Source organism: Ammospiza caudacuta, chromosome 11 (assembly GCF_027887145.1).
Source record: "Ammospiza caudacuta isolate bAmmCau1 chromosome 11, bAmmCau1.pri, whole genome shotgun sequence".
Lineage (NCBI taxonomy): Eukaryota > Metazoa > Chordata > Aves > Passeriformes > Passerellidae > Ammospiza > Ammospiza caudacuta.
The window spans coordinates 1,608,805-1,634,940 of NC_080603.1; the positions used below are offsets into that span (position 1 = coordinate 1,608,805).

At 50.9% G+C, this 26,136-nt stretch overlaps 1 pseudogene; it reads left to right on the plus strand.

Moving 5' to 3' along the window:
• The first annotated feature begins 439 nt into the window (after positions 1-439).
• Positions 440-7,733, plus strand: LOC131562637 (zinc finger protein 70-like; annotated as a pseudogene).
• The last annotated feature ends 18,403 nt before the right edge of the window (positions 7,734-26,136 follow it).

Sequence of the window (26,136 nt, forward strand, 5' to 3'; positions counted from 1 at the left end):
GTAAAAAGTGAGGCTATAGATGCTTTTGATGAATTTATTGATTTTTACCCCAATTTTCTCTGTTTTAAAGGGATGAAGATGAATCCAAAGAAAATTAGGGTCAAAACAAAAGAATACCCAGCCATCTTCCCAATGCAGATCACCGGGAATGTGGGTCACCAGGGCTCTGACCAAAGCGGGTCCTCCCATGGGGGATGAAGCTGGAGCAGCGCATGAAGCTCTTCCTGCACTTGGGGCACCCACAGGGCTGCCCTTACCGGTGTCTCCGTTGGTGTCGGGTAAAGAACGAGCGGTCTGAGAAGCTCTTCCCACACTGGGGACACTCGTAGGGCCTCTCCCCGGTGTGGATGCGCCGGTGGGTGACGAGGGTGGAGTTGTGCCTGAATCCCATCCCGCAGTCAGGGCAGCGGAAGGGCCTCTCCTCTTTGTGAATACGCTCATGTACGAGGAGGTGGGTGCTGGTGTGAAACCTCTTCTGACACTGGGGACACTCGTAGGGCCTCTCCCCAGTGTGGAACCTCTGGTGGACAACCAGGTCAGACCTGTGGCTGAAGCTCATCCCACATTCCGAGCACGCATAGGGCCGTTCCCCAGTATGGATCCTCTGGTGGCAGATCAGGTTGAATCTCTTCCTGAAGCTCTTCCCACACTCCAAGCACTCATAGGGCCTCTTGCCGTCATAAAGCTGCTCATGGGCCATCAGCTCTGAGTTCTGGCTGAAGCTCTGTCCACCTTCCTGGCTCAGGGTGGGTCTTTCCTCCTCAGAGCACCCTGGGCTGGGTTTGCAGCCCCTCTTCCTGTGGAATCTCTGGGGATTTTCCTCCCTGTTGGATTCCTGCACTGTGAAGCCACCCAAAATGGCCTCTTCCACCATGTTCTGCCACAGGCATTTGTCCTCCCTGCTCTCCATCCTCAGCTCCTTCCCTGGGGGAGGAAGGACAAGGAGAGGATGGGATTTGCCTCCACGCCAGAGGGAAGGGGAAGGAGATCCCCCCAGTGCATCCCCAGCAGGACGGTGTTGGCAGCAGGGCTGTCCTGCAGCTGGGGGCCGTGCTGAGCTGGGAGATGGAGCAGGAGAGAGGGGGAAAGGGGCACTGACTTCCTTCTCACCTGCCTGGCTGTCCTGGGGCATCTTCCTCTTCCTTGCAGCCTTCTCCTCTTCCATCCAGCCAAGGTTTGGGAAAGGGAAATCCTGGCATGGGGAAAAACAAGGTGTGAATGCCTTGGGTTGGGGATTCCTCCCGCCCAAGTCTATCTCTAGAAGTCATCTGGTGTCCACAAAAACCTCCAAAAATCCAGAGTGAATAAAAAAAAGCCATCAGGAGTGTCCCATTTCCAGTGTTATCCCTCTGGAGTTCTAGTGGTCCCCTGTCTCAGGGCTGCTGAGGATCCCCCCTCTCCAGGGTCTGGAGAGGCAGTGGGCATCCCCCCTCTCCAGGGTCCTGCTTAGGGAAGCTGGGGGGTTTTGGGGTTCCCCTCTCCAGCCTCCCTCTGGTTCAGCTACTTGGGGCTCCCCTCTCTTCCCACCACTCTCTCCTGGTTTAGGGCAAATTTGGGAGAAAATCTCCAAAAGACTTTCCTCTAGAAAGCAAATTCAAGTGGCAAATTCTCTCCCAACCAGATTAAGAAAATATTTTCTCGGAGAAAAGGAGAAAAACCTGTTTATTTAACAGGCAAAGCATTCACCAGCACAAAAAATTAACAATATTAAAGAAAAAAAAACCTCTTGCCGCTCCAAAATAGATGACAAACTCAAAAAGTTCCTCTGTGGGCTGTAACTCAGCTCACTCAGTCTCTTATCAGTCTCTTATCAGTCCCTCCAGCACTGGAAATGCCGTGGCCCAGGCCCGGCCAGGTGGGCCACAGTGGGAGCTGCCAGTGGTGTTCTGGGTGTTCAGTCCAGAGCAGGTTTAAACAGATCCAAAGAAAAAGAAAAATCAGTCCAGGGAACTTGTCTGCCTCAGAGAGCTAAAAACGAACTAAAAGCAAAGGAGAGCTCTGTCCTGCTGTCTGTCTGTCCACAGACAACCGATACTTTAGGTTTTAAATTTTTCTGTTGTGTTTGGATGTGCAGCTTTTAGCTTTATATTAAGTGTTACTGGGATCTTTTCTCAGGGTGGTGAAGACAAAACAATCCTGGAGACTCAAGGACAATCTCATCAAACTTCAGGCCCAAAGCATAAACAACATGGAAAGAAGATAGCAGGCAAGCAAGCAAGGAAGATGTAACTTCATAATTTGAAACTATTAATTGAGCAGTTAACTTCTATATACAAATGGACTAAAACTTATAAAAATGTGAGATCTCATGACCAAGCCCTCTTTTTCTCCCATCTTGGAGCCATCCAGGCAGAGCCACAGCTGTGGCTCCTGTGCTGCCTGAGTGTGGCCTTTGAAGGCATTTCAATAAAAATCAACTTTATTCCTCTTAGCTCCATCTGGTCTCTGTTCCAGCTCCTTAAGGCATCACAACAGTCCAGGAGCCGGAATGTGGAGGAGTGAGTGCAGTTTCTGAAAACAAACTGCAGCTTCTTCCTCCTCCCCTTCGCGCTCAGAACCAGCCTTCAAGGTGCAGAACTCATTTCTGGGCTAAACAGACCATTGGGGGTACGAGCATCATGAAGTCACCTCAGGACACGCCCCTGTCAGAGTTAGGGGGTCCAGTCCCCGCCTCATCTCTGGGCTGCCGAGGGTCCCCCAGCTCCGGTATCGCCCCTTCCCCTCTCCCCACCCCAGGGGTCCCCTGTTCCACAGCCCCGGCTCTCACGGGGATCCCCAAAACCAATGTCCCGCCCCGTCGGTACCGGGCTATCCCCACGTGGACCCCCGGGACCCTCCCGAGGGGCGATCGCGGCTCCTCTCCCCCCGAAAAATCTCCTCTTAGGGAGCCCGGAGATATCCGGGGCTCGAGTCCGGGATCTGCCGGCTCCGAACACTCTCCAAAAAACCCTCCCGGAGACCCCTGGCTGGAGCCGGAGCGAGCTCGGCCTCCGCCCTCACCTGCGGCTCGGGGCTGGGGGCGATGCTCCCGGGGCAGGGGGTGCTGCAGGCTCGGCGTGCGGGCGCTGCGAGCGCCGCGATTCTCCCCCTCCTGCTCCTGCTCCTCCTCTCCCTCCTCTTCCTCCCGCATTTCCGCCGCTCCCAGCCCGGACCCCCCTTTCCCACCGCTCTGCCCCGCGGCCCCGCAGCACCGGCTGCTGGGTGGGGGAGCCCCCGATCGGCCCCAGGGCTGGGCAGGGGCTCGGGGACCCCCCCGGGGCGGATCCGTCCCCCCGGCCCGAGCCCCAAATTCCGCTCTGCGGGCCCGCCTGGCAACCGGTGAGTCATCAGCGAGAAAGGCTCTGGTTGGCTGGAAATTGTTTAGCGCCTCTTCTGATTGGCAGAAATTATGACAGGCGCGGCGCCCTGCGGGTGTCCCTGGGAGCTGCGGAGTCCGGCCCAGAGCCTTTTCCTATTTCTATCTGTTGTCTGAGACCTCTTTCCTTTTTCTTTCTCTCTCTGAGACCTCTTCCCGATTTCTTTCTCTCCTTCTCTCTTCCCCATTTCCTGTTCAGTTCAATCCAAGTTCGAGCAGATGCGCAGGTTGCGTTCCCATGGTCTCATTCGCTCCTTCCCTGGGACAGAGGCGTCTCTCCCTCGCGAAATCCTAACCCATGAACAGGGTCCTTTCCCAGCCCAATCCTTCCTGGATTTTGTTGGGGACTCGCTCCCATTTCCTATCTCTCTCTGCTTCCAGCGGGGAAGGTGCTGGAAAATGCCCGGCAAAGCCACCTTTGATATGTACTCTGGGAGCCCCAGAGCTGCTGGACCTTGTCCCCTGGCCTTGCACAGCTCCTTGGGAGGCACGGCAGGAGCAGCACCCTGGGAGCCTCAGGAATGCCCCTCTGGCATCGATGGCACACACTCCCATGTGCTGGAATTCCAGTTCCCAGCCAGGAAAAGATGTTCCTGGCCTGGAAGGCAAAGCTCTTAAGAAGGGACTGAAAGCCAAGTGGAGCAAAATCTTACAGTGACATTTCACTGCCAGCCTTCCTAACTTCACTCATGGCTGCTGTAGCTCGTGGATTGGGAATGAAATCAGGGCAGGGTCTTTGGTGGGAGCTGCCCTGGGTCAAGGGAAACCCTGAGAGAGAAACAGAGCAGGGAAAGAGAGGCAGGAGAGAAAGGAGGGCACAAACACAATCAGCTGAGAAGGTGGCACTCTGAAAAACAAACCAGAACTGATTGAAAATGAGACAGAAAGTAATAATTTTGCACCTTTTATTTCCTATCAAATTACAATTTCTTCATTTTCTCACAAACCTCCTCCCCATGTACTTTAGCAGGGCTGTCAGAAAGTTCTTTGTTCTCTGTCAATGTTCCAGGCTGCAGGCACAAGCAAACAGGGAATGGGGATTTTCCTGCTCCTGGAGAGTTTGACATCCTCAGCTGAGGAGCGGAGGAGGCACCAGAAGGAAAGGGCAGCTGGGCTTCACCTTCAACAGGAAAGAGAGGGAGGGGAAATCTCCCATCCTATCTGTAGCTGCTCCCACAGAGATGTGAGGGCTGATCCCAGAGCCCCAATGGTAACAGTCAGGGCTGCCCTCAGGGAATGCTTGCCTGGTATTGAGGGGCAGTGTGGGAGCACCTGGATCTTGGGGCACCCACCTGCCCCCCGTGTCTGGAGGTGCCTGAGAAGGGCTGGGATGATGCCAGGGACATCCTGCAGCGACATCCCCTCTGTCCCGCTCTGGGTGAGCTCAGTCCCAAACCTGACTCTGATCCTGGTCTCAATCTCACTCCATGTTTAGACACACTCACAGTTCTGTATTTAATCACATCCCAGTCCCAGGCTCTTTAGCCCCAGACCCAATCCCAACCCCAGCCCTAAAGCCAATCCCATGTCTATCCTTAACCCCAATCCCACCTCTAATCCAAATCTCAGCCCCAACTCCAAGCTCAGCCCCAATTCCAGCCCCTTCCTAAATCCTCAGCCCCAGACCAAATCCCAGGTTCAACCCTTCTGAGGGTTTGGGGATGTCTCTGTCCCTCTGACCCCGATGATGTTTGGGTGGGGTCACACCAGGGCTGAGAGGGACAGAGACACCCCCGGCCTCTCCAGGTGTGAGAAGGTCAGAGAGCCCCCCCAGCCCCAAGCACCCTCAGCGGTGAGAGGGACACAGAGCCCCTGGTCCCCAGCCCTGCACAGGCATTGCCTGAGGCCAGAGGGATGGAGATCTCCGCAAGCATTGACCAGGGTGAGGGGACAGAGACTGCCCCGAGCATCCCCCAGCACAGGGGTGAGAGGGAGGGAGACCCCCCAGGCATTCCCTGGGGTGAGAATGATGGAGACCCCCTGGGGAATCGCCTGGGGTGACAGGGACAGGGACAACTCTCCCAAGCATCACCCAGGGAGAGAGGCACAGAGACCCCTTGAGCATCCTCTGGGCACTGAACAAAGTAAAGTAATTTCTGGTCAGAAATCAAACTTAACCCTACATAAAATGCCTTGAATTTGCTCTTCTAACAAAATGCTTTTGATGGAAATGCAAAAAAACCACAAACTTTAATAAACTGACAAAAAAAGCAATTCTGTGGTAATTCCAAGTTTCGTCAGTCCTGCACAGCTCCAGCTCAGCTGCTGGCACATTCTGATAAAAGAAATGTGGAAATTCGGCCAAATTCAGGTTATGAAAAGGAAGGTAAAGCTCTGTGTAGGTGTTCACAAAGGAGACAGAGACAAAGAGACAAAGTACTCTTATATTTGGCAAAGCCCCCCAATCTGTGAAAGAGAAAATGCGGCTGGAGAAGGGAGTGACAGGGACAGAGGCCTCCCCTGGGGCAGGGCAAGTGTGACATTGTCCCCTGTGTGTGTGCCCTTCCTAGAGTGGGGGTTTTACACCTGAGCCAGTTTGGGTAAGGGGGGTGGTGTTCACCCCCTGAGCAGGGATTACCCCACTGTTTCAGGTTGCAATGTAAGATGTAACCAAATGCATGTTTTCAATCACCATTTCATTAACTACTATAAACAGGTGGGGCAGTGTTCTTTATCCCTTCCATGACTAACCCCTGATAACGCCCTCCAGGGGAGATATCTTCTGTGAATGGGCCATTGAGTGTCACTGCAGGACTGATAAAATTCCATCATCCCATTGTGGGATGCTCTGCCCAGGGGGAGGATCCAAGCATTCCTACTTGGATATAAGCTGAGGTTTTCAACACCAGGAGCAGCTTGCCTACTGGGTTCCCAGAGGACAAGAGCTCCAGAACCACCACTGGACCTCCAGAGGAAGACCAGACCCTTCTACAGGATTACTGCTCTGACAGAATCACATTCATCACTCCAACAGAACTGCAGTCACCATTTAATAGGACTGCTGCCACCACCCTGACCAACAGGGTGTCATGTTATATCCTGATTCTGTCAGTTTAAGGCAGTGTTTCTGTATCATTGCCTTGAACTAAATTTTCTTATTAAATTGTGATTCTGGCTTAGACTCTCCCCCAGGATAGTCTTCAAACCAGTAGAAAACTCAATGTGGTCATCCCTTTTTTTCCCCCCAAAACAGAACTTCCCGTCCCCAAACCTTCACCAGACGGAGGAGGAGGCTGCGAGGAAGAAGATGCCCCGGGATAGCCAGGCAGGGGGGGATGAAGTCAATGCCCCTTTCCCCCTCTCTCCTGCTCCATCTCCCAGCCCAGCACGTCCCCCAGCTGCAGGATAACCCTGCTGCCAATCCCATCCTGCCGGGGATGCACTGGAAGGATCTCCTTCCCTTCCCTCTGGCAAGGAGTCAAATCCCATCCTCTCCTTGTCCTTCCTCCCCCAGGGAAGGAGCTGAGGATGGAGAGCAGGGAGGACAAACCCCCAGGGCAGAAGCTCGTAGAAGAGGCTGTTTTGAGTGACTCCATGGCACAGGAATCCAACAGGGAGGAAAATTCCAGAGATCCCATAGGAAGAGGGGCTGCAAACCCAGCCCAGGGTGCTCTGAGGAGGAAAGACCCACCCTGTGCCAGGAAGGTGGGCAGAGCTTCTGCTAGAGCTCGGAGCTGGCGGTCCATAAGAAGCTTCATGATGGGGAGAAGCCCTACAAGTGCTTGGAGTGAGGGAAGAGCTTCAGGCAGAGCAGCACCCTGATCCAGCACCAGATGATCCACTCCAGGGAATGGGCCTACGAGTGTTCTGAGTGCCAGAAGAGGTTTCAGACCAGCTCCCATCTCCTCCTGCATGAGCGGATTCACACAGAGGAGAGGCCCTTCCGCTGCCCTGAGTGTGGGTTGGGCTTCAAGCAAATCTCCCACCTCATCACCCACCAGCGGATCCACAGCAGGGATAGGCCCTTTATGAGTGTCTGGAATGTGGCAAGAGGTTCAGCTGCAGCTCCAGCCTGCTCCACCACCAGGGAATCCACACTGGGGAAAGGCCATACAGATGTGGGGAATGTGGGATGACCTTCAGTCAGAGGTCGCAGGTGATCATCCACCAATGCATCCACACTGGGGAGAGGCCCGACAGGTGTCCCGAGTGTCAGAAGAGGCTTCAGACCAGCTCCAATCTCCTCAAGCACCAGTGGATTCACACCGAGGAGAGGCTCTTCCGCTCCCCTGACTGCAGGAAGGGCTTCAAGCACAAGTGTCACCTCATTACCCACTGGCGCATCCACACTGGGGAGAGGCCCTACGAGTGTCCGCAGTGTGGGAAGAGCTTCTCCATGAGGTCTCAGTTGACAAAACACCAACGGACACACCGGTAAGGGAAGCCCTGCGAGTGCCCCAACTGCTGGAAGAGATTCGTGCACCCCTCCAGCTCCATCCCCCATGGGAGGATCCACGTTGGGCAGAGCCCTGGTGACCCACATTCAGTGATCTGTACTGGGAGGACACCTGGCTGGTTATCCTTTTGGTTTGGCCCGAATTCCCTCTTCATTTGTCGTTATCACTTAAAAACACCTGTAATAGGACTAAAATGAAGGAAATTGATCAGAGATGTCTAAAGTTCCATCACGTAACAGATACTTGAGCAGGAATTTATGGTTTTGGGACATATTCTGGAAGATTTGTGGGTTCTTGGGAGGTTTTAGGAAGTGTTCTCCATGTCTTTGCACTCCAAAACTCAAATATAGATTGATCTGTCACCTCAAAACCACTCAGTCCCACTGAAAATATCACAATCTTACCCCAAATGGATCAATCCCACCTCAAATATGCTTGTTCCAACATCGAAAAAAAATCAGTCCCACATCAAGACTATTTAATTCCAAAGCCTCCAGGGTGAGATGGAGTTGGAAGGAGATTGGCAGAAGGGGCATCCAAATTCTCCAAGTGGAATCAGGATTGTGTGGGGCTGGGTGTTTATTTCATAGTAAATAAACTTTCAGAATTATTGATTTCTGTCCCATTCATTTTCCATCAGTTCTGGTTTGTTTTTCAGAGTGCCACCTTCTCAGCTGATTGTGTTTGTGCCCTCCTTTCTCTCCTGCCTCTCTTTCCCTGCTCTGTTTCTCTCTCAGGGTCTCCCTTGACCCAGGGCAGCTCCCACCAAAGACCCTGACATGATTTCATTCCCAATCCACGAGCTACAGCAGCCATGAGTGAAGTTAGGAAGGCTGGCAGTGAAATGTCACTGTAAGATCTTGCTCCACTTGGCTTTCAGTCCCTTCTTAAGAGCTTTGCCTTCCAGGCCAGGAACATCTTTTCCTGGCTGGAAACTGGAATTCCAGCACATGGAAGTGTGTGCCATCGATGCCAGAGGGGCATTCCTGAGGCTCCCAGGGTGCTGCTCCTGCCGTGCCTCCCAAGGAGCTGTGCAGGGCCAGGGGACAAGGTCCAGCAGCTCTGTTGGTTCTGCAGTGCCACAACAGCCCCTGGGTCCATGAGTTTCCCTATTGACAGCAGCAGTTCCTTGGTTCCCATGATGCCCTGCTGTGTCACCATGGATATTTGGTTTCATGAAGTTCTTCAGTGTCACAATGGCCTCCCTCCCTCCATGAGCTTCCACAGTATCAAAATTAACTCCTTGGATGGGCATTGTCACCATGGACCATTGGCTCCATGCAGCCCCGCTAGGTCACCATGGCCCCTTGGTTCCATGGGACCCCAGGGTCACACTTGACTCCTTGCTTCCAAGTCACCCCCTCAGTGCCAAAATGGTCCCTTCATTCCATGAGGAACACAAAAGTTTTGTAGAAACATGGAAAAATCCTGCTTAATACACCTGGGAACATCTGCTTGCATTCAAGAGAGATCTTAATGGTGAGGATGGAACCAGCAGCTTCTATCTGCAATAGAGATCCAGGGAAAGGACAGGGACAGAGAATTCAGCTGGGAGACTCAGAGAATTCTGCTCCCAGAGATCATTTCTGCTCACCCTGTCTCTTGTAGAAAGGTGACACCATTCAAGGCAGCCTGGATGGAGCAGGTGGTTCCTGAGTGGGGTTTGTTCTTCAGGAAACCCATTCAGGCTTTTCCATTTGTTCTGTTTTGAAAGCAAAACCGGTGAGAGACTCCAAGTCAGAAATACAATTTATTAGGAAAAGAAAAAAGTAATAAAACAAAATGCATGCAATAATACAAAAGAGAAACCACTGACAACGTCAGAATACAACCGGACACCCTGTTGGTCAGGGTGTTGGTAGCAGTCCAATTGGAATGGTGGCTGCAGTCCTCCTAGAGTGGCAGATCTGGTTATGTTGGAATAAAAATGGTTATGTTGTGATCAAGTAGTAGGGTGTAGCCTTCCTCTGAAGATCCAGTGGAAAAGACAGTTGTTCCTCTGGGAAATCCAGTGAAAAGGCAGCTTGTTCTATCTGAAACCCTGGATAATATCCATGTGGGGATGCTTAGCTCCTCCCCTCTGGGCAGAGCATCTCACAATGGGCTGATATCATTCTATGAATCATAAGGTGGGTCCATGAAACAGAAATGGCTCCCAAAGGAACGTCTCTCTGTGTCATGTGGCAAGTCATTGATGGGCCCATTACCAGGAGATAAGGAATAAAACAATGCTCCCCCTGCTTTCAACCGCTCTTGAGGATGGAAATAAAATACATCTTTATATTGTAACCTAGGACATCTATCACCGATGGAAGGGTGGGACGAAATAACTTCATCATCAGTGTCATTTTCTGCTCTGCTCGGAGTTTCCCGAGGGCTCGTAGTGCTGTTGGCTTCAGGAACAGTTTGGACAAAGGCTGTAGGACTGAGGGCTTGGTGGGAAACAAGAACAGTTGTTATTCTTGTATTTACAGTCTTTTGCTACATGTCCAGATTTCCTGCAATTGTAACAGTTTCCACTGTCTTTATTACATTCTGTATTGTGGGGAAGCAAGTTTGCTGCAACCAGCGCTTCCATTGCACCCTGGCCTGTGGCCTTGGCTAGGCTGGAGTCACAGTCTGAGACCGCTTGGTGGGTGCAAGCATCAATCATCTGAGCGATGGTCAGCTGAGGGTCAAGGGGGAGCGTGTGCAGAACCTTTCTGAAGTCAATACTGGCATTACAGAAAACTAATTTTTTAATAAGATAGTCCCAGACCTTTTGATTGTTTGCCTGTTTTTCCAGTGCTTTCATAAGGTGCTTTAAAAACTTGATATAGCTCCTGTCCAGGCATTGGCAATAGTCAGGGAAGTCAGTGTGGGATGCAGAAGCCTCAGATGTTTGGAGGGAGGTAGACCATGCAGCATGTTTGAGATCTTACAGTATTGACTGGGGGAAGACTTCAGCCTGATATTGCAGTCTAGTACAGTCTCCTTCCCTGGTAATGCGGTCCATCGTGAGGTGTTGTTGCCCTTCTTCCTTAACATAGCCTTTTGGTAACTCGTTAACTTTATTTATCCAAACTCCTTTCCACAAAATAAATTTGTCAGGTGACAATATGAATTTCATGCACTGTTTTAAATTTTATAGCACCATTGTGTGGGCAGTAAATGGCACATCCAGCAAATTGTTAAAACAGGGAGAAGCCCTCCCATAATCCTTTGCAGCCTTTACTAAGTCCTTCATTTCCCTGTGGGGAATAGATTCCAATTTAGGTTTTGGCCCCTGCTTATACTGCACAGGTGCCACCTGAATCTTGGATAACACCTCCCAGTCCCCCTCCTTTGCAGCTTTTCTCCGCATCCTCTGTCAAGAATCCTCCGGCTCATCCTCACTCTCAGATAAGCTATCACTCTCTTCCTCTGTGGAGGAAGCAGGTCTGCTGGCAGAGGTGCGGGCCTTTCTGCTGATCGGCAATGCCCGGTGTTAAAAGCCTTTGGTAGCCGAAATGGCTTCCTTCCGGTTGGCCCCACATCCAGTTCTGGTGATGCAGGAACTGGAAGATGCTGGACTGGAGAAGGGGCATGGAAGTGGAGAGGTGTAGCCCGCATTGGGGAGGAGCTTTCCCATGACAGGGGAGGGACCCAACATGGGGGCAGAACTTGACGTCAAGGTGGGACCCATCACAGGGGAAGCACCCAGAGCAAAGGCAGGAAATAGGGATGAGGGCGGGAAAGTATCTAAAATGGTGGTCTCTCTAACAGGAGTATTGCCATCTTGTGATTTATAGGAAGGGGGATTAGGACTAGAGGGTGAAGGAATGTGGGCGAGGGAATATCTCAGGGTAGACTGGCCACTATCACCCTGAGGAGAGGACAGAAAAGGAGGGGAGATGGCAGACAGCAGATGGCTTGTCTGTTCCAAAGGCCAGGCTCCATCTCCCGTCCTGTTCTCAGGGAACGTGGGTTCGGGAACATGGGGGGAGGATTGAATAAACCAGGACAAAGGGTTGGAACCATGAACTTGTAAAATGATCCTATAACTTAAATGAAACAACAGATAAAATTTCCCAACTTTTAAAACCCCTTGTGTTTGTAAAATAAAAAGCTTTTTCCCAACAGCATCCACAAATGGTAACTGATAGATAGAATCAACAGAGATATCAGGAAGCTCCTCAAATAACCATGAACAATGCCTTTTAAACTCCCCTCAGAAAATGAACTCCCCTCTAAATTTAAAACTCTCCAAAACTTAACAAAAACATCCTTTTCACCTTGGGACTGATTATTTCCCAGAGTTGCCCCCAAAGGAAGAGGGAATTCCCACACACTGGAACAGAAAATCAAAAGCCCAAACCCCTGGGAGCTCTCTGCCACTCAGTCACTCAGTCTCACAGGCACAATCTTCAGCCAAAGTGGTCCTGTGGGGCTGTCAGTGAAGTTGGTCCCACAGATGTTGAAGGGATTGTGAACTTCTTCTTCAGTGAGATTTGATAAAACTCGAGTCTCATTTTAGTGTTGCGGCTGACCCACAGGGGTACAGCTTTCAGTGATGTCTGACTGGCAGGATCACCACTGGAGAAACTCACAGGGACCTCAATGAATCAGGTCCCTGTTTGGGTGCCAGATGTAGCATTGTGGCACTACTGAGGCCCTTGGAGCATCCAGCACTCATGAGCCCAAAGCTCACTGCTACCTTAGAAAGCCGAGAGAATAAGCAGGATGGGTCTTCATATGATCTCCTGCAAAGTGGGTTTATTGGTACACGAACAGGGTACACAGCTGAACAGGGTCCAGGGACGAATACAGAATGTAGGCTGAGGGAAAAGGGCCTTATATGGGGTAGTGAGGGTGGAGCTGAGGGTCAGGGCACAATGGATATGGGGGAAAATGGAGGGGTCAGAGGTCAGGTCAACCAATAGGGAAACAAGGGTGAAGGAACACAGCAAACTAGGGCTAATGGCGGGACAGAGAGAGAAGAGCATTCTAGGGCTAAACAAAGGTAGGCATTAGGAGTTGAACTAGGGTAATTAGGCCAATGGGCTAATGGGGTAACATAACGTGACATAAATCATATGTCTGCAAAGATCTATGGGAGAAGAAAGTGTCTCACCCTAACCTGAAAGCCTATTCGTCTTATCTGGAACCAGTCCTCCATGTCTGGGAGATTGAGACTCTGATGGCAGGGCTCTGGGCCTCCACATATCCTCACAGCTGGCCCAGGGCAGGTCTGGAGTGGTCTTGGTGGCAGCTTGGACTTGGCACAAACTTGAGGAGGGTGTCTGTTTTCAACAGGGAGCTTAGGAGTTTCAGATTACTAAAATAAATAAAGAAAACCCCCTCTTTGCCTGACTGCAGCCAGTTCTCCAAGCTAAGCTGACCCCAGGTGAGTGAGGAGAGACAGGATGGGGTTTGGAAATGTGGAGCAAGGCTCTCCACACTGGGTCAGATCTCAAGACACAGCTTCTCAGAGCAGGCCAGACCTCCTTAGGAAAGCCCCTGGGTCTATCAGTCACAGAATGCTGCTATCATTTCTTCTCTAAAGAGAACATACACCCTTAAAACAGGAATGTGGATTTATTAGAAGCTATTTGAAATATTTCTCTGTAACAATAGAAAAAGAACTTCCTAGTGAACTGCACTACAATGGAGGAAATCAAAGCAAAACCATGGTTTGCCAGGAGTGCTTGATAATTATGAGCCCCAGGGTGCATTAGGAGCTGAGCCCTGGAACCTCAGGGCCTGAGAGGAGATTGCACAAACCTTTCCAGGAGTCAAAGACGGACAAAAATCCCAAAGTTTCTTGAGGCATGAATGGGTCCCTCTGAGGTCCATCCCCAACACAGGCTCCTCATGGACTCCTTGGAGGAGAGAATTGGAGGCCAGGATTGCATGAAATCCTCTAAGAGACTCAGTGCAGAAAGGAAAATCCAAAGTACCTTAAAAACCTTGAATATCTCAAAGTATTAATGAGCACTACTGGGTGTCAGTACAAAGCTCTCAAGGGACTCATTAAAGAAGAAAATTGGGGCCATGATTACACAAAACTCTCGCAGAGTTTGTATCAAAAGGGAAACACCAAGTACCTTAAAAAATCTGAAGTACCCTGAAGTATTAATGAGCCCCACTGAGTGTTGTTACTGACAAAGCCTCTCCAGGGACTAATTACAGCAGATAATTGGAGGCCATGATTGCAGAAACCTCTCAGACACTCCAAGGCAAAAGCAAAACCCAAAGTCCTTTGAAAAACCTGCACAGAGGCTCCTGGCCCAGAGGCAGCTTCTTGCAAGGGCAGCGCTGCAGAGAGACAGCTCTGGACAGGAGCAGCTCCTGTGCACAGCCCAGCAGGGCTGGGGCACTGCCTGCAGCCACCCCGGGCACAGCACAGAGGCACAGAAGGGTTAAACTCAGCCTGGGCTGGGAGCACAGATCAGAGCTCACTCGGGGTTCACTAGAGCAGAAATCGTCCCAGGTTTGAAACAGTCATTCTCTGGCTGTGGGAAGAGAAGCTGCAGTTCCTGCAGGGATCTCCTGGAGCTGGCACATCCCACAGCTTTGAGGACCTTTCAGGAGGACTCTCAGTGCTGCTCCAGGGCAGGGCTGTGGCCCTAGGGCAGGGCTGGCTTTCCCTGCTGCCCCAGCCCAGGCACAGCCCAGGGCAGCTCCTGTTGCCAGGCTCTGCTGCAGGGCTGAGCAGCCGGGGCTGCAGCCAGGGGTGCCCAGGGCTGTCGTGCAGAGCAGGGTCCTGCAGCCCAGGGCGCTGTGCTGGGCCAGGGACTCTGCTGCCTGCCAGGGACAGCTCTCAGCCGGCCCGGGGAGCTGCTCTCAGTGCTGGGGAGAAGCTCTGGGGGGAAGGAGCCACCCTGAGCAGGGCAGGGGCAGCTGCTGAGAGGGGCTGGGTGGGGCAGGGCTGCTCCCAGCTCCAGACCAGCCTGGGCACAGCTCCAGAGAGCACTTCCCAAAGAAGGTAAGCCAGGGATTGCTGTAAAGATCAGGAGCTTTCCTGAGAGTGTTTCAATTTTCTTTTTGGAGAAGGATGGGAATTTTGGGGTGATGACAAAAAGATTTTTGCTTTTTATACATTTTGAATGTATTCATAGTTCTGTAAATTACTATTATATAGTTATAAAACTATAATCCTTACTCTAGTAAACTCTTAACCAACTCTGTTAAATCACTATTATATACTTATATAACCATAATCCTTAATTAGCACTAGTGTGTTTCCTAACCTTTCTCTTAGATTTTAGAAAAATAGACATTTTAGACTGTCTAAATATATTCCTGAAATACTGTGTAGTCTTATTATCAGGAAGAGGACCTATAGGAACATTTTTTTAATTGACCAGAATGTGAGCAGTCACAACAAATATTTTTGGCAAAGAAGCCTTTGGACCTAATCCAACAGTTTGTACCAGGGGTGTGTAACTAGGGAAACTGAATCTCCTATTAGATGTTCCTGTTAAATTTTCTTTATTAATCAACCTTAATAAATTGTGTAAATCAGGGCCCGGGTGTGCCCCATCCCCACTGGGATGCCTGGAAGCTTCCAATAAATGTCTGGTTTTTACTTTACTGTTCTAACACTGTTGCAAGTGGGTTTTTTTTCTCTTTGGATTATAGACAACAGGGGGATGAGAGAAGCAGAACAGGAATTATAATCCCAGAATCACAGAACATTCTGAGTTGAAAGGGACACACAGGATCACCAAAGGAGTGTTTGAACATTTACAGAGACTCCAGAACTGTAACTTTGGGTGGTCAGTCTCTCTGCTGGGAGGCTCCCAAAGGGCCCTCAGCCACTCCTCAGCCCTGGACAGCAGCAGCATCACCTCTGCAGGGCCCAGCAGGGCTCTCCTGAGCTGCCCTTGGCAGCTGCACACAGAGCCTGCCCCAGCCAGGGCCCTGCACACAGGCAGGTTTCTGTAGGGCCCCAGCCAGGGCACACAGGCTGGGATGGGCTCTGTGAGTGCTGGCAGGGACAAGGCTCCTCTCAGGAGGGAATGTCCAGGCCCAGGGAGATGCTCAGAGAAGGACAGGGGGCTGAAGAGAGCAGTGCTGGGGCAGGATGAGGGCACTGTTGGTGTGTGGGAGGTGCCGGGCACAGCTGGGCATGGGAACACTGTCCTGAGTGCCCGGCTGTCTCTGCCCTGCCCTCTCAGGCACAGCACCACAACATCTTCTCTTGGTTCTGCCCTGCCCTGATATTGTCACTGTTATCTGCTGCTCTCAGGGAGGCTCTGGCATTTGCAGCAGCTGAGTCAGGCTCTGTCCTTGGCATTCCTGCCAGGCAGGGGTGTCCATGGGAATGGGGTGTCCAAGCTTGCCTGGCACCTGTGGGGCTGTGGGCAAAGCAGTCCATGGGAAAGGGGAATGAGCTGAGCCCCCTCCCTTGGATCCCATCATGTGCACAGCCAGGGATCTCCTTGCTGTGCCCTTCCAAGATCTGAGCTGCCCTCCTGGGTGCAAATCTGTGCCAGAGCCTCTGGGAGTTCCCTGACTGTCCCACGGGGAAGGGCAGAGCTGCCACAGCTGAGGAAATGCTGCTGGGTTTGCCAAGGGAGCCGTGAGTGTCCTTGGCACAAGGGGGTGCTGAGACCTTGCCCAGAGACCTTTAGGGAGGGTGAGACATTCAGGGATCCCTCTGCTCTGGGCAGGGTCTGGTTTGTCCCAGGGTGACCCGGGAGTGTGACTGTGCTCTGATTGCAGCCAAAGGTGCAAAGCCAGGGCAGCTGGGAACAACCCCATCCAGCCCCTCATCTTCCCTCAGCCACAGGGAATCTTTGCCTCTCACATCTGTCAGTGGCAAACTCTGAGTGCAGCAGAAATGCTGGGGTTTTCTGACCTCAGCCAGGAACGATGTGTGGGTAGGAAAACAATTCCTAAAACAAACTCCTGCCATCCATGACATATAGAAATGAGAGTGCAGATGCTACCAAGCCTTTCTGCATTCAGAGTGATTCCCCTGACAAATCCTGAATATCCATCCTTGTCCCTCTGCCACATGGCCATAAACCCAGGGCAGGGGGGCAGGGATGGCTTCAAGAGAGCCCTCACGCACAGGCCTGGCTGCTCCTAGCACACTCAGCCAGCACAACTGGAGCTCAGGAAGAGACCTGGGTGAAGGTTTTCCCGGAACATGAACAAGGGTGGGTGAATCCCAGTGGGACAGTCTGCAGGGAATGGCCCAGGTTTGGCTCAAAGCAACCTCTCCTGACTTGTCACTGTCCTTTCTCCATGAACAGGTCCCCATGCCCAGCCCCAGCAAATGTCCAACAGCAGCTCCATCAGGCACTTCCTCCTGCTGGCATTGGCAGACACGCAGCAGCTGCAGCTCCTGCACTTCTGCCTCTTTCTGAGCATCTCCCTGGCTGCCCTCCTGGGCAACGGCCTCATCATCAGCACCGTAGCCTGTGGTCACCACCTGCACACGCCCATGTTCTTCTTCCTGCTCAATCTGGCCTTCAGTGACCTGGGCTCCATCTGCACCACTGTCCCCAAAGCCATGCGCAATTCCCTCTGGGACACCAGAAACATCTCCTACACAGGATGTGCTGCTCAGCTATTTTTCTTTCTGTTCTTCATCTCAGCAGAGTATTTCCTCCTGACCATCATAAGCCACGACCGGTACATGTCCGTCTGCAAACCCCTGCACTATGGGACCCTCCTGGGCAGCAGAGCTTGTGCCCACATGGCAGCAGCTGCCTGGGCCAGTGCCTTCCTCTATTCAGTGCTTCACACAGCCTATACATTTTCACTGCCCCTGTGCAATGGTAATGCCCTGAATCAGTTCTTCTGTAAAATCCCACAGATCCTCAAGCTCTCCTGCTCTAAATCCTATCTCAGGGAACTTGGGCTTCTTACACTTAGCATGTGTTTGATATTTGGCTTCTTTGTGTTCATTGTTTTCCCCTATGTTCAGATCTTCAGGGTCGTGCTGAGAATCCCCTCTGAGCAGGGATGGCACAAAGCCTTTTCCACCTGCCTCCCTCACCTGGCTGTTGTTTCCGTGTTGGTAAGCACTGTAGCAGTTGCCTACCAGAAGCCTTCCTCCATGTCCTCCCCATCCCTGGATCTGGCCCTGTCAGTTCTGTACTCAGTGGTGCCTCCAGCCCCGAACCCCCTCATCTACAGCCGAAGGAACCAGGAACTCAAGGCTGCAGTGTGGAGACTGATGACTGGATGCTTTCAGGAACATTAAACTGCTGGCTAATTCCTGCAAGTCACTTTTAATAAAAATCATCTTTGATACTTCTTGTTGGTTTCATTTTGGAGGTTGCATTTCTTTGTTAAGCTTTTTTAATCATATCTAGAAATAAATGCCATTGTTTGTGCCATTTCTCTTATTTTTTTCTCTCCACCTTCCCTGTGGCTAAAGACTGTGTCAAGGAGGGGCTGTACTCTCGGTGGCTTTAAAGGAACTAAAGGATTTTCCAGCAAATTTTCCTGCAGAGATGCCCTTTTGTTGCCTTCTCTGCAGCTGCAGCAGCAATGTCTGTGTCCAGAGCTGGGGGCAGAACAGTGCTGGCACAGCAGCTCTGCTCCTGCTGGCCACACCACTCCGGATCCAGCCAGGAGCCATTGGCCTTCTTGGCCACCTGGGCACACTGCTGGCTCATGTCCAGCCTGCTGTCCACCAGTCCCTGCAGGTCCCTTTCTGCCTGGCTGCTGTCCAGCCACTCTGTCCCCAGCCTGTAGCACTGAGGCCAAATTGCAGGTCCTGGCACTTGGATTTGTTAAACCTCACCTTGTTGGATTCATCCTCTGGATCCAGCCTATCAAGGTCCCTGTGCAGACCACTCCTATGTTCCCTCAGATCAAAACTCACATCCAGCTTGGTGACATCTGCAAAGATATCCTTGGTTCCAAGGGTGCCCTCAATGTCACAATGGCCCTTTGGTTACACTGGGCCCTGCACTGTCCCACTGGTCTCCTTGGTTCCATGGGCCCCAAAATGTGACAATGGACTCCTTGGTTCCATGTGGCTTCACAGTGTCACAATGTTATTATTGGTGCTGCAGTTTCACAGAGGCCCCTTGGTTCCATGGGTCCCAGAGTGTCCCAATATTCCCTTGCTTCCAGGAGGCCTGGGGTTTTAGAGAACAAACTCCAGGCGTGAGTTCACCTGGTGTAGACAATTTATCATCTGGCAACACAAGGTCATAGAGTGGGCTATGACATCACAGAGTGGGATATGTAAGGTCATGGAGAAGCTATGACACCATAGGCCATATATTTGACATCACAGGGCAGAGGTCTAACATCATAAAGCAGACTATGACCTCACAGAGGAGGCTGTGACATCCCGGAGGGGCTGTGTGACATCCCAGCAGGGCTGTGTCAGGTCACTGGGTTGGTCACTCTGCCCCAGCTCCCCCTCACAGTTTCTCCCAACAAGTTCAATGCTGTTCATGCTCAGTGGGGTCCTTGTCCTCTGGGATCCCACCTGGAGCCACAGCCTCCACCAAAGGATGTTCCACAGGATCCACCCCAGAGCCTGACATGGGGACAAGGGGCCAGGGCTGTGTGACCAGGACATCAAGGATGTGGATTATCCAGGTCACTGTGGCCGGGTTTGGGTTGCCCAGGGCAGGAAAGATGTCTGGCAGCTGGAGCAGGGTCTGGCAAGGGCCTCCAAGGTGGGACTGGAGCCCTTGGGCTGTGAGAAGAGGCTGAGGGAGCTGGGCTGGTCCAGCCCAGAGCAGGGAAGGCTGAGGAGCTCCTCATCCCAGCCTGGCAGTGCCAGCAAGGAGCTGATGGAAAACACAGAGCCAGGCTCTTCACCAGGGGGCCTGGTGGGAGACAAAAGCCAATGGGTGGAAGGGGAAAGAGGAGAGATCAGCCAGGACAGGAGGAAATGAAATGAGTCAGGCTGATTTCAGCATTTCCTCCCACCAAAAGCAGCCTGACCTCCCATCTCCATCCACCACTGACAGCTTTGCAAATCAGGAATTGTTGGAACAGTTTTGCCCGCACTCCAGGATGACCATCCTGACACAAGAACTTAATTGTGTTTATATCTATCACAGAACCAGGTTTGTCTGAAAGTAATTTTAGTATGGAAATCACTTGCGAATGGAGGACTCATCAGAAACTGCTGGGACATTGCATATGGCTCAGGGAAGAGCGTGATTGTTAATTAATTGTGTCCTGTTCAACTGTGGTCTTTTGGCCATGAAGAGAAACTTCCAGTGCCTCTGAGTCTCATCAGTTCCTGGTCCCTCAAAGGACACAAACCTGATGAGTTGTGGCTCCCACTCCAGTGGCTGCACTTGGACCTCCCTCCATCCCCAGAGCAGAGCTCCCTTGCCCCAGAAAGTCCCTGGCAATGCAGGGATGAAGGAAACAGGACAGGCTGTGGGGATCAGGGGCAGGGCAGGGCCAGGGATTTGGGGTGGTTGTGAGCCCAGGGCAGGATCCGGTCCTTGGCCTTGGTGAACCTCATCCCATTGTCCTGGGCCCATGGCTCCAGCCTGTCCAGATCCCTCTGCAGAGCTTCCTGCCCTCCAGCACAGCCACACTGCCACCCAGCTTGGGCTCCCCTGGGAACTGACTGAGGGTGCCCTCGATGGCCTCATCCAGAGCAGCAATAAAAAGATTGAACTTACCTGGCCGCACTCCTGAGTCCTGGGGACAGCCCTGGATGTGACTCCATTCCTCAGCTGCTCTTAGTGCCAGGGGTTGGATGAGGGAAATGGTGGGGAGAGGGTGGGGACAAAGTGTGATTGATCTTCAGCCATGAAGTGTCTTAATTTTCATATCTGCTCAAACTTCATTAGGAGGGGCTGGGGATCAATATCAACTGGGGATTGCTGATATCGATCTATAAAGACAAAAAGAAAACAGGACAAAACAGTTCTCTCTGCATTGTTTTCAATATGGTATATTCACTTTGAATAGACTTCTGAAATCTGTCTAATTAACCACAGAAGAATTAAAGTTTCAGTTATTCCCAGGGCCTTCTCTTGTTCGGGTGAACAAGACAACAAATTTTTGAACAAATGTTTATGAGCTTTTCTCACTGAATTCCTGAACTGAAGAGCTCAAGAAAGAAGAGGCCTCTGGAGCAGGAAAATTCATCAGCACCCTCCAAGTGGCTGAGGATCCATCCCCATCAGAGCAGCAATGAACAGAAATGGGCACAGCTTTGTGGCTGCCCCAGATTTGGCATGGGCCCTGGGCCTGGAGCAGGAGCAGCTCTTGAGGGCCCCAAGGCCACGGCTCTTGTGCTGCCCTGGGCAGATGGGATGGCAGCAGGGGCTGCAGAGCTCTCAGCACCTCAGCCCGAGGGGAGCAGGGCAGCCACGGAGCCTCCTTTGGCCTTGGCCAAGCACCTTCCCCCATGGCTGGGGCTGAGTCCTGTGGCAGCTGCTGCTGTGCCCTTGCCAGGGGCTGAGGCCGTGGGCCAGTGCCCAGAGCAGCCTGGCCTGAGCTGTGGGGCCAGAGCTGGCTGGGCTGGGGAGAGGCCCTTGGTGCTGCCCAGAGCTCAGGGCAGCTGGCAGAGCTTGCAGGGAGCTGGGCTGGGCTCAGAGAGCCTGGCCCAGAAACCATCAGTGTCCATCTCAGCCTGCTGGCTCATGTCCAGCCTGTTGTCCATCAGTGCCCCCAGGTCCCTTTCTGCCTGGACACTGTCCAGCCACTCTGTCCCCAGCTTGTAGCACTGCAGGGGTTGTTGTGGCCAAAGTGGAGGACTCAGCACTTGGTTTTGCAACCCTATTGTATTTCATATTTCTCAAGTCCCATGCTGTTGCAACTATATTCCTAAAGTTCATACCTTCTAGCTGGTTTTCTACCAAGCAGTTCCTCTCTACAGCACAGTTCATCATAGCTTCTCAGGGGCTCCTCCTGGGCTCTCGACCCACCCCTTTTTATCCCAGTTACCTTCACAAGCTATAGCTGCTGCCAACCTAAGGACTTCGCAGCTGCAGCTCGTTTGGTGTAACTAGGACCCACTTATCCAATACATAGATCTTACAGGGACTCTCTCCATACTTGGTCTTGTTCAGCCTCACCTTGTTGGATTTGGGCCCTGGATCCAGACTGTCCAGGGCCCTCTGCAGAGCCCTCCTACCCTCCAGCACATCCACACTCACATCCAGCTTGGTGTGATCTGCAAATTTGCTGATGCTGGACTCAATCCCCTCATGCAGATCATCAGTGCAGATATTGAAATCCACGCTGGCTGGTTCTGATCCCTCGGCCATCCTGTGGGTGCCCTGGGATGGCACTCAAGGTGGTCTGTTCCATAACTTTGCTGGGCACCCAGGTCAGGCTGACAGGCCTGGAGTTCCCTAGCTCCTCCTTCCAGCCCTTGTTGGGGTTGGTACATTGGTACCTCCAGTCCTCCGGGACCTCCCTGCTGAGCCAGCACTGATGGGTAAATGATGGAGAGCAACTTGGGGAGCTCATCCACAGCTCTCTCATCCCCCTGGGATGGATCCCATCTGCTCCCAGAGACACCTGTGATTTATTAAAAATTTGGATATTGATCTAGTACCGACATCCTACACTGATGGAAAAAGACTCTCTAAGAGTTTAAAGTTAGAAAGTGTATGTTTATTGCCACACTGGGAAGCATGCAGGATAGCTCCCAAATACACACCACAGTTTACAGGTGATTACAGAGTCCTTTTATCTATATAAGTATTGAATACCCAAAATACAAATGCATATTCATAACTTTGGTACATCCCATTCCCCGCTTTGTATGGTAATTAGTTCAAAAGCTATTAAGCATGCATAGTTTGTTTGTCAGAATGAGTTGGTAGTCCCTTTCATGGGGAGGGGTCCCAAAATGAGGAAGTAAATGAAGATTTCACCGTTCTGACCTTTCCACCTTTTAAATGCAAATATGACAAATGAACCCGTGGTAGAACTCCCATTCCCCTCTTGAATTGGTTTCAAAACAGAGGAGGCTACAATTTTGTTATGTTCCTAAAAGCTATTTATCAGTTTCTATATTCTTCATTATAAACCCAGCTAACCAAACATTGTGTTGACAAGCAATCAATTATTAGGTAACTCCTAACTCTTAATTTCATCAAGGCCTACCAATTTATTTTGATTAACTCGAATAAAGCTTATCTCTAACTAAAACCTCAGCTCCTCTAAAATCCCTAAATTCTTTAAAGTTTATGTCTCACCTCTGAGCATCTGAGTGGCTCAGCAGGTCCCCAGCTGCTCCTTCCTGGATTACAGGGGGGCTGTTCTGCTCCGAGTGCCCATCCACTAGCTCAGGAGAACACTTGTCTTGAGGAAAACCTGTCTTATTGTTGAAAATTGAGACATACAAGGTATTAAGCAGCTCAGCCTTTTCCTTATCTTTAGTCACTCTATTCCCCACTGCATCCACTATGGAGTAGAGGTTCTCCCTATTCCTCCTTTTTCTATTAGTTTGTTTATAAAAACTCTATTACTTTTTGCAGAAGTGGCCAAGTGGAGCTCTAATTGAGCTTTCATCTCTCTACTTTTCTTTCTGCTTGACCCAACAACATGCTTAAAACTTCCTGAGTTGCCTGACCTATTTTTTTCTGAGTTCCCACAAAAAACCTCATGACCAGCCAGGACAGTAATTTTCCTCTCTGGTTCAACTTTGGCACAGAGGGACAGGCTGCTCCTTCCCCCTTAAGATTCCTTTCTTGAGGTGTGTCCATTCTTCCTGGACACCTTTGTCTTTAAGGGCTGTTTCCCTTAAAAATTCAGTACCTGATTCAGTACTCTCCAAATCTGCATCCTGAACAGGCCAAGGTCTGCCCTTCCTGATTCCAGGGCAGATTTTTTTTTGATGCCCCTCCTTCTTTCATAGGATATTGAAAACTCAATTATTTCATGGTGACTGTGCTCCAGGCAGCCTCCGACCACCACATCTCCCACCAGCCCTTCTCTGTTTGTGAACAGCAGGAGACAGAGCTTTCCTTGGGATTGGGAGTGTTACCAAAAATTTAGTTAAATAGAAAATCATTAATACCAATGTGGCATTAAGAAGCAGCATTCTTTATTTGGCCAGATGCACAGGGGGATAGCTCCTCCCAAAGTTGTGCATGCTGAATGCAGGGAAGTTTCTGTTTATATTCTGTATTTTGCACACATATTCATTGATTGTCCTGGACTAAACACACATATGATAATCATTTCCCCAAAATCATTAACATATTTCCCCCCCCCTTTACCCATGCGTTCTCCTGTCCTGGGGGTCTCTGTGGTGGTCCCTGGTGCTCAGGGACCCCAATGTTCCAGTGGGCCTTGCTGAGCTGGCAGGACACTGAGACTGGAGAATTTCAGTTCGCCTTCTCACACAATGGGCATTGTGTGGTTTCCATAGGCCTGGGGTTTTGGAGAATCAGCATTGTGTGTGCTCACCTGGTGTAGACAATTTATCATCTGGTCACATGAGGTCACAGTGTCGGTTATGACATCACAGAGTGGGTTATGTGAGGTCATCGAGCAGCTGTGACATCATAGACTGCCCCTGTGACATCACAGAGCAGACTATGACATCATAGAGCAGACTATGACATCGCAGAGTTGGCTGTGACATTAGAGAAAGAGCTGTGACATCACAGGGGGGCTGTGTGACATCACTTGTTGCTGTTGGGGGTACAGTTGACACCAATAAAGGCATCAAGGATCAGCCCTTTATTGTTCTTCAGTACAACCTTTTATATCCTTCATCTTACACACATTGCACCTGTGTGCCCTCTGTACCCTTTTGTGGTTGGTCAGTACACCTCAGCACTCCATGTCTCATTTCCTTTAACACTGTTCACCTGTCCTGCATGGTTGTAGCCCCTTAGGGATGAGGCTCAGCCACAGCCCCATTCCCAATTACCACAAACTGTGTACCTACAATTCCCCCTTTTTTTTTCTTTTAAATAAATGCCATGTCTACCATACCTCTACAGGGCCCTTGCTGAAGAAATAGCAAACAAAGTACAAGTATCCCTTGTGTAGATTCCACTAACTCTGGAATGGACCCGTGTGCTGACCTTGATTTATTCCCCAAACTTACATTATCTATCATCAAAAATCCTTTTACCTCCACTTCTAGACTATTGACAATACCAACAGTTGTACAACTTTATAAGGCAACACACAAGAATAAGCTAAAGGCATTATATTAGGATAGTAAAAGAATCAACAGCTACACAATTTTATCAATAGCTATACAACTTGAACAACATCAATAACTATACAATTTCATAAAGTAACATACAAGGAGAAGATAGAGTCTATAGGTTCCTATTACCCTGTCATGGTTTGAGAGGAAGTGAGATTTTTGGGATGCTGTGGTCAAACCAATAGATGCTCAGATTTGAATATGGGCAACTGGTGGGGCCACTGGGGACATGGATACACCTCTGAGAACACAGGGGTTAAAAGCAGAGAACTCCCAGGAAAACTTTCTCTTGGGTTGTGGTGGTGAAAGAGTTCAGAACTCTCCCCTGCCCAGCTGCTGCCAGCTGGGTGGGGGACGGGAAGCCATGCGGTCATGTGAGGTAGGCCTGGGCCTTGGACAGAGATGGGAGGTGAAGAGGCCCCGAGGATGGAAGGGTGGAGGAACAATGGAGAGTCATCGGGCAGCTACCACCACCAGGAGAGAGAGAGAGAGAGAGAGAGAGAGAGAGAGAGAGAGAGAGAGCTGGTGTCTGTGCCTGTGCCACCTTGGAATTTGATAGCATGGCCAGCAAGAAGGAGAAGGATGGGTGCAGGGAGAAGGTGCCTGGCAAGGCAGCCGTGGGACCTCTGGACAGGCAGAGACTGAGATTTTCAACCCTTTTTCTTGGATGATGGAAACCTTACAAATGCTGATCCTCCTGGAGCTGGATGATAAGAGAGATAAGAGGAAATGGGCCACAAGAGAAGTGAAGAAGAATCTTAGGTGGGAGGAGGTCCTTTGCAAAGTCCTTTGGCTGGACTTTTCTTGTATAGCTATGGACAGAACCATTTTTTCCTGTGACACAGAGACTGCATTTAGTGGGGAGGCAATGGCTCAGAGCCAAGTGAATGCAGTGATGTGATCTGAAGGAGTGTGTGAACAGAGACGACAGGCGAGGAGGGTGGTTGGTGCCCTTGATCTTCAGGGGAGGAGAAGATCTCTGTTCTTGAGACCCTTTGGCCCCAGGGGGTGAAATTTGGAGGGGGACAGTTATCCAGAAAGTGAGACACTGCTTTTTTTTGAAACTGGACCAAGTACCCTTAAAAGGAAAATCCTAGAAGCAGCTCTGATCCATGCGCAGTGGTGAGAGCACTGGACATGGAAGGAAGATGTCATGATGGCAATGATCTCTGGGCGGTGCCACGTGTGACAGGAAACACGAGAGGTCTCAACTGTGTTTCCAGGGGAAGCCTATGGCACAAGAGGGACTCCTCACTCCTTGATGAACTGAGAATTGATATCTAAAAGGT